This window comes from Oryzias latipes, chromosome 10 (assembly GCF_002234675.1).
Source record: "Oryzias latipes chromosome 10, ASM223467v1".
Taxonomy (NCBI): Eukaryota; Metazoa; Chordata; class Actinopteri; order Beloniformes; family Adrianichthyidae; genus Oryzias; species Oryzias latipes.
In genome coordinates, this window is record NC_019868.2 from 9210313 (window position 1) to 9219664 (window position 9352).

The window sequence follows — 9352 nt, forward strand, 5'->3', positions numbered from 1 at the left end:
CAGTCACTGTGTCACAGAGCAATTGTGGCAGCCCCAGAGCATGATAATTGGCTAATGTGACAGCCATATGAAAATAATGTCTTATAGAGAAGAACCAATGCTCATTCCCACACAGCTCAGGCAAGTCAGAGAAAAACCAGTCTTGACAGATCGAACACACACTCATTCTGTAAATATGGCAGAACACACAAACACTATATATGCCTGGCTTTGCAATTTGATGAAATCAAGTCTTAACCTCACGGTTTTACACCTTTTCTGTGAGCTAAAAACACAACCAGTTCTCAAATGCATCCACACCAGCAGGTTGAGCTCCAGAGACGCAATGACAGTCAGTGAGTGTTTCTTGCAGAACGAGCACTGAAATCCAAATGGCCTTCTGATTAAATGAAGCATTCTCTTGTTACAGATCCATCTGGGAGTCAGAAAAAGGTCAACTTCTTGTTTAAAATTGATGCCTTCGGGGTCAGTGCAGTGCGAGTTCTCAGGATGCCACTGCTGATATCCTGGCTGAAAATGATGAGTTGTCCCACACCAGTTCCCCAAGACTCATCATGTCTGGACACATGAGGCCCCATGTGTCCAGAAGTGGCTCAGTTTCCCTGTCTTGTCATGACTTCTAGCAAGAAGAATGATCTCATCTGCCTCACTAGAGCTGTCACTTAACAACACCTCAAATGCTGCTGATGATGCTGGGGCTAAAGGGATTTACTCGACACAATGACCCACTGTTCTTTTGGTCCATATGTGTAGATGTAATTTCTCTTTACTGGGATGTTAATTGATAAAACAATACTTGCTTCTAATGATGCGGCAATGGGTGTCTTCTATATACTGTTTTCATGGAAATTTCACTCTTTGCTTACTCTCGTATCTTAGGATCCTTTGATTTTTGGAGAGCTTTAGGTGACTACATCTTTAAAATCAACAAAGCACGTAAAAACTGTTTTACATTTAACAGTAAATATAAAAAAAAAAACTCTTTTTAAGGCTACTTCATCGTAGATTATATTCGCTTGCTGCTCAGACAATGTACTTTTGATGGCAACACACACTGCCATATAGAAAATGCTAATTTAGAAATGTCTAAATTTCTTTAAAAAAAAAAGCCAAGCACACTGTGCAGAACAAAGTAAAACAACAAGATAATTAAAAAGTGTTCTGTGCTTTCACATTCACACATCACTACACACGTTTTAAAGTCCATTTTCTGGGTCTAAGTACAAAACAGCCATTGAAAACGTATGAAAGTTAAACCAGTTGAACTTTGACCAATCAGGGACTAACAGATGGGTAGTGTCCTTTTCAAAACACTGAAGTTTTAAAATTGATCATGGAGGAGAAATTAGTAATTGTGTTTTTTACCCAACCAGAATTAATTGGCACCAAGTCTTTAAATTTATCAGAATAGAGCTGTGGAAGAAAAAGTCTGGAGCAAGATTTGGACCACTTCGACGTTTCGCACCAGACCTCTTCCAACTGTAGATACATGCACTAGTATCGGGTAGCAATAGTCCAGTGTGAACACTGTACGCACACGTAAACACTTGTGTTCAGTTTTTCTTATTTAATATCACCTGTTGTGTATTTTGTATTGCATACATCTATGGCTGTTTTCTTGAGACATACACTATTCCCCAAACATTACAAGAGTTAAATTACTTTTGAAGAATCCTGCTTGCACAAGGACAGTGATTTAATATGACAAGTTGGCATTTGACCATTTGTAGCTGGTGTTTTCGTCTTCTTAGAGATCCTGTGCATGAATGATTGGATGACCATGATCAAATTTGTCATCAAATCAACACCTGGTTGCTAGTGTGTTTTGTTAAATGGATTTTTAAATATTTACAGCTGTTCTACACAAGGTCGTTGTTGTAATTTTGCTGCAATCACTCTTACATGAATTTTGTTAGAAGTTGTTTTTCCTGAGTTTCTGAAATCTCCACATGCAAGGATCAGTAGTTTTGTTTTCATTCACCTCTTGTTTGTTAGATTTTCGTGTTCTGTTATTCTGTTTAATTATGTAGGTTCTGTTTCTGCTTCCCTTCCTCGTTTTATGGAAAAGACCTGCATTAAATTACTAATCATCCACACCTGTTTTTGTGAAATGACTTCCTCGTTAAATAAGGTCTTTGATTTTGGTTGCTCAATGTCAGATCCTTTCTTGTCATTTATTTCTGTTTCTATCAGTTATGTTTTAGTTCAGCTGCTTATTTTCTGTTTTCTTTTCTTTAATTATCCTGTTAAAGTTCAGTTGTTTTTTGGGGGTTTCATCAATTTATGCATTTTTCATGAGTTTTTGCCAAGTCTGAAATCAACTGTGGGAGCAAATATTAGGAAATAAAGCACAAGAAAACGCCCCAGACAAACAATAGCAGTTTTTCAGTAACTCACCATAAATAATCTTAAAAACATCACAAGTACTCATTATTGTAAAAAAAGAAATCCCTTATATCATTACTCTTTCTCTCTGAGTGAACCAGCATGTTCGAGAAATGCAAGTTGTAGACGCATCTTTATCTCTAAAAAGTTATAGTGAATTCAGAAATAATTAAAAGTAAAGTTGACCACACCCACAATGTGAAGGTCACCTTTGCTGTTTGTTGCCAGGATTGACTCACAAACAAAATAAACAGTTCATACTGCTCAATATTTATAATTTCCCCAACATTTTGTTCTGTAAAGTTTGTGTATTAAGTAGGAAGAACAAAACTGATTATGTCTATGACACGGACACACTGTGGCTGTTCAACTTTTATTTACATGTCATCTTATAGTTTTCAAGAGCAGATGAGGTTACAGCCCAGCCTGTTTGGAGTTCTTTGTTTTATAGTTGTTCAAAAAAATTAGAATGAAAGTGGGGGAACTGAACAAAGATCACCAGGTTTTGTTTCGTTTCGTTTGTTTTTTATTGAATGCAATATGCTTCCATAGTTGAGTTACTAAAAAAAACAAAATATCTAATAACTTTGTTAAAAAAACAGGGCTGTCATTCCTTTCCAGAATTTAAAAATGTAGCTAGTTTCTTTTTAGTTACATAATTAGAAAATTTTTGATGACTAATACCGATGCAAACTTTTTAAAAAATGCTACATAATTGGATGTTTCTATTAAATATAGGACACCTTTGGCTTCTTTGGCTGCAGTTCCTGCATAATAAAATCTAATTTTTATTTGAAAAAACAATAAGGTTTAAATCTGAACAAATATATATACATTTTTTATACCATAAATGTGTTTTTTTTAATTATTTGTTTTTATAAAATAATCAGAATTTCATGGTATACCTTCATCTATATTTGAAAAAACAAAGTCTTTTTCATAGGGGCTTAAGAACTCAATGTTGAAGTTTTACAAGTAAACAGCAGTTACTTATTTACACTGTACTGAAAACGAAAGCACTGCTTAACCAGACTTCAGCAGGATCATTTTTAATTAAATGCAATTCAATTAAAAATATAGTTTTGAGTAACTTTTAGATTCAAGCTGTGTTACCCACTGGAATAAAAAACTGTGAACAGCCCCAAATTCCTTTAATAAATATGAACCCAAATTCTTGGACAAACAAGGTTGAGGTAAATCAATATATCCCTGTGAATTGTCTATTGCATTTAATTTGCAAAAAAGAAAAAAAAATAGCAAGATTTCTTTTCTTTTTTTATCAATCCACAATATTTCAACTTTATTTCAACAGTGACAGGGGGAAGGTTGAGTCTACACTAGTAGGTTGTCTTAGACTAAAGGCATATGTGTGGGAGTGGCTGTAATTGGCTCTAGTGTGCCTTTGTCTCATTAATATGTGACCCAGGGGAAGGAGACAGTCAGCTTCCTCCCTGTGTTTGGTTGTTTGACTATATCTCCATTGATGCTAAACGCACAGCTCCCAGGGCACCCTATGTTTCTGTCTGCTTCATTAAAACCAAGAAAATGTATATTAATATTGGACAGAGTGAAGGAAGTCAAAAAATGAGGGGGTTTTCTTTTCAATTTCTTTCGAGTCTGAAAGATGGCATGCGCGGCCAACAAGAAATGTCCTGCTGACATCTAGTATCTCACAGCTTCATGCACCAGCTTAATGCACAGGACTCTGGTTGAAAGATATGAAGGTGTTAGATTGATGTCATATTCTTATTGCTTAATCTACTAAAATAAAAGTTGAGTATAAAACATCATTTCAAGAAATTTGGGGCACAGAATGAAAATGTTACTCTTCGCTATGCATGCCATTATAATCTGTAGAACGTTAGGGCAAGTGGAAGTCACTTCCTCATTTTTAACTGATAATCCAAATGTATATATGTTTAACTCTTGGCAGTTTTGGGGTATAGTCTTTCAAATTAAGATGGCGACATTCATAATGGCAAGACTTTAGATTTACATGCAACGTTGATTTACAGATGCTTGAATCATGTAACCAGAACAGACCAGATCAAAATTAATAATAGCCAGCTGGTTCAGTTAGTGGATCAGGCAACAATAATAAACGTGACGGACCAAAACTAAAGACATGTTTTTGATCATAGTTCACCATCTGACAAACAAGGCAAAATGCCAACTTGTCTTCTGTTTGAGCTTTCAGGTGTTGATGGAAGTACATGTGCACAAACTGGAAACTGAAGAAGAAAAAAAACTCCAGCTGAGAAAGCTGCAAAACTGTCTGTCACCATGATGATGACACTTATGACAACTACTGCTGCCTATTAGCAATTTATTTTACACCACAAACATCCACTTGCAGAAGTGTCAGTTCATCCACAGATATTGTGAACTACATCAAAAAGCACCATAATACTCTCATTCTTTGGCTGATTCTGGGAAGAATACAAACACATAAAGTTTAAAATGGCTAATGTCCTTTTCATCCTGACTAATAACACAAGTTAAAAGTTGGTAAACTACACTCATACTGCAATTTTTTTTTTTTTAATGCAGTAAGCATAGGATCTGCCTTGAACTTATCCATTGATCTACCCAAACCAAGACAAAATGAATTAAAACAATGTTTTTTTCTGCTACTTATTGCATTTGGAGGAGTAATACACACAATCAATGTTTAAAAATAAAAAAGGTCACTAAAAGTGCTCTAATGTTCGGTTGAGCATTAAATGAAAGCACGTTAAAGTAAAATGTTGGTATCAACAATTGACTGTCCTTTATTCTAAACCACCAGATATCTATGAGAAATAATCACACAGATTTAGACTTTTTAGATTATTATTTAGAACATTTAGACAGTGATGAAATAGGAAAGACATTGATGGTGAATACATGTGGCAGAGTTACATAATCATCTATAAACTCCTCATTAAGGATGAGTGAAGAGACTCCCCCAAACTACTGATCTTCCAGTCCTTCCATCAGACCATCCAAGCTATCCATTTGCAATGATCTGATGAATAATTAATTATAGAATACACTGAATTCACACTGGGGAGCTACTCTGTTTCCTCAGAGCAGACAACATCAGAGAGACCTTCAAGGTCAAATGAAATGGGTTTCCCTGCCAACTGGATGAAGACAATGGAAAATACCTGTAATGGCTTTTAAAGTAAAGTGGAGGACTTCCTACAAGCCCCGCAGTCAAATCACCTCTCCTTCCCATTGAATTTCCGTGTTAATTAAGCTTCAATTAACCATCAGGGGTCCGTCTTGCGTCTTACCTTCTTAATCTGCTGCGATTAAAGTAGTTTAAGAATCAGCAGAGCCGATATACAACACTTCCACATGAGTTGGGCCACATACTATGAAATGTTACTAACATGTTATTATCAACAAATTGTGTAATGTTTTGTCTTGTCAAGCTGTTTAGCTTCTCCCAAAATTTGTACCTCCAATAAAAGCTGCAACATTACAAGCCTGAAGTCACACTGGTTAATAGGATCTGACCCCTGATGGTTTAATTATGTAGGTGCTTGGAACAGAGGAACCCTACAAGCTTCTCTAATTGACAAACACACACGAGCAGCCTTTCTGCGGCAGAAGTGTGGGAACTGTCAAAGCTGTATATCCCTATTGGACCCATTTAAATTGTTTCTCGTCTTCTACATTTGTCCATAGCACAACTGTTCACAGCTGGACTTTTGGACATTCAATATTCTTGCTCAGCTTTAGAGATAAAGGGAATTATTAGGCTGCTATTTTCCCACAGCTCAGTTCACAGTACCCAATCCTTCTTCAGTTATTTCACACATCATTTGCACAGTTAATCATTAGTGAACTTTAGCCAAATTATCCTAAATTAAGTTTGATGTATTTTGAAATTGGCTTCATACTGACTGCAATTGTGCAGCAGATTTAAAAGGGTTAATCAAAACAGGTTTTTATCTGTGAAATGCAGCACTTCTGAAGTGATGCAAGATTCAGCAAAGTGACACCAGCGTGGAATTACTAATCAAAACATGCAACATTCTGTTAAGTTAAATATTAATTAAGCCAAGCACTTTTGGAATAAATTCTATTTCTCATTTTTGCCTCGAGAAGCAAATATGCCTTTGAAAAATCACGGCCCTGTTGTGCGGGCGGATGCATTTGCAGAAGTCAAAATATGCTGAGTGAAAAATGTATTAATCATTAACATATGACTGATGCTTCTCCCTGACGCTACTGCAGTTCCGGCTTTGTCTTCTGCAGTTGACCTCTGTGTTTCTGCAGCACTCCACCAAAAAAAACAACAGTGAGCGCATTGCAATTTTTTTTTTTAGCTCCATGCTGTGCTGGTAATGACATAACAACATAATTGCTACACTTTCTTGGAAACAATCTTTAAAGGGGCAATCACTCAAGACCTTCATATCTAAGCTTATACTACAGTGTGCAGATGATTTGACAGTTGTGTCATCAGGAGGGTGTTTTGCTGTAAAGTGGGGCACTTTCATGGAAGAAGAGATTTGATGTCTAAATCAAATGTTTCTGATCTAGATGACATAGTATTTGTACACAATCAAAATGATGTAATAAATAATACTAAAAGGAACAAATGTGACCTAAAAGGGTTTTTGTAGCTGGGTAATTCCTCAGCCAAGCCCATCAATCCCTTTCCAAGTAATGACCTAAACTAGCATATTTTTTGGGGGGCTATCTGTTATTTCTTTTTTTTTCTATCTCCAGGTCTAAATTTTAATACACACTCTACATCCTCATGTGCACAATTACATAGAAACATGCGTCTTTAGAGTTTTTTGGATGATTTTGAGCATCCATTTGCTGCCTGTTTACATGTCTGTGTAAGTTTGTCCAAATACAAATAGCAGCTTCACCTCAGTGAAAAGTGAAAATGTCACATTTGAATAAAAAGAGTATGAAGTCAGAATTTTAAAAACAAAACAAAAACGGTAAAGGGTGATGGTTTCAAGACAGCATGCTACTTTAAAAGCAATGGGATACCAAGGGAGAGGGCGCTGGGGAGGAGCGCTTCGTGCCCCCCATCGGTCCGCGGTGGACCGAGCGAACCATGTCTCTGAGCAGAGCAGCCGGACTTATAGCTTTGTGTTTGAGGGGAATGGAGGATGCTTTGTTACTTGTGGGAGGCTTCGGACTGCATTCAGTCCTGCAGCTCTAGATTAACGAGCCGCCGAATTCAGGAGAACCGTGTCTCCGAGCAGAACTCGGTCCGCTAGCTCACACACACCGGCTTTGGGGCGGTGTGTGAGCTTTTCAAAGCAGAAATGCTGCTCAGTCCTTAGGAACTGTTCAAACAATCATGTGGATTTGTGTTTCCAGTCTTGTCCCAACAAAATAAAGGCTGATGTTATTCCCACATATTTACATGCACCCAAGATGCAGATTGTGGCATTTCCCGCATGGATTTTATGTTCATCCAAGGCTAAATGTTGTTAGTGTGTTAGCCTTCTGCTATCCTAACCCTTCTTCCGGCTCCGTTCCACCACAAAAAAAAGCACTGATTAAAAGTGCAATGATTAGTGAACAGGCACTTCATAATAACCATGATGATAATAACAGCATGTTTAGAAGATCATCTTGTATCTTACCGAACTGCCAAGTATACAGCGGGACTCATTTCCTCTTCTGGTTTTTTAGAGAGTACTGCGCATGTCCAAATGATTTATTTTATATTACTGAAAGTGTTGCCCATGTAGACGTTTGCCATAATCGTAAAACAAAAAAATCTGGGCCCATGTACATGGTTGAATTCTAATCCGATCTTTGATCCGATCAAGATGTTTTGCACATATATAACCGTGGCTACTCCTTCTAAATAGGGTACTCTGTTGCCTTTGGCTTAAAACGGTTTTCGTTACATGATGTGTTCAGGATGGGAGTGGTAAAGGGTTCAGAACCCACGCATGCACGGGGAGAACATGCAAACTCCACACAGAAAGGTCCCCCATTGTTGTTGTTCAGTTTCAGGTCCCCCAGCCAGGACTTGAACCAGGGGCATTCTTGCTGTGAGGCAACCACTGCGCCATTGTGCAGCCCTTATTATTATAAACCTGATGGGAACAATTAGGTCTGAAATTGCATTGAAATTGCATGAAATTTTCCAAGTGCTCTTGGATACTGACTTTTAAGTATCTGTTGAAAAATTACCATCAGAGCCAATTCTCTTAACTTTAGTTTAGACATTTTCACTTGATAAAAGCCAATGCTCTCAAACATGTATGGGCAGGTGAGGTGAGGTGGATCTCACTGATGTTAGTTTGGCAAGTAAGAAAGGGTTGATTTAATGCTCCTGCCATGTACTTAATCATGTAAAACACACAAGCATGCCGGTGATTTGTTGGCTGCCAGTCTTCCATACATCCATGGTGAGCCTCTGCACACAACACAGAAGCTGCATTTCCAAGGCTTAATAGTATTTTAATCCATTAATCCATGGCTGTCTTTGTGCTTTTTTGTGCTAAATTGACACAAACAATAGCCATAAAAACATCTCAATCTGTTTTATTTGCAGGCGATGTTGTTCTTTTTCAGGTAGATCAAACTCATCCCACACATGGCCTGTGCTTCACTATAAACATTCCAATGAGTGATACAGTTAACATTAATATTATGATTACCTGAATATTTGAACATACATGTTATGAGGTAAACCAGGAAAAATACACTGCAAAAACGGGCCTCTTAGAAATGAACAAAAAATTCTTACCCCATTACCAGATTTCTTAAGCAAAAAAATACCTAATGGGGCATAAAATATAGTCTTAATAAAAATTTGTACTGTAAGAAAAAAAAAATCAAAGCAATAAAACATTTTTACTCAAACTAAGATTTGTTTTGCTTCTCAATAGCACTCTTGATAATATTTTTCTTGCAAGAGAGATGGTAAGACAATTTTTCTTGAAATGAGGGTCTTTTTACTTTTTGAAAATTATTGTTTTCGCTGTGTAAA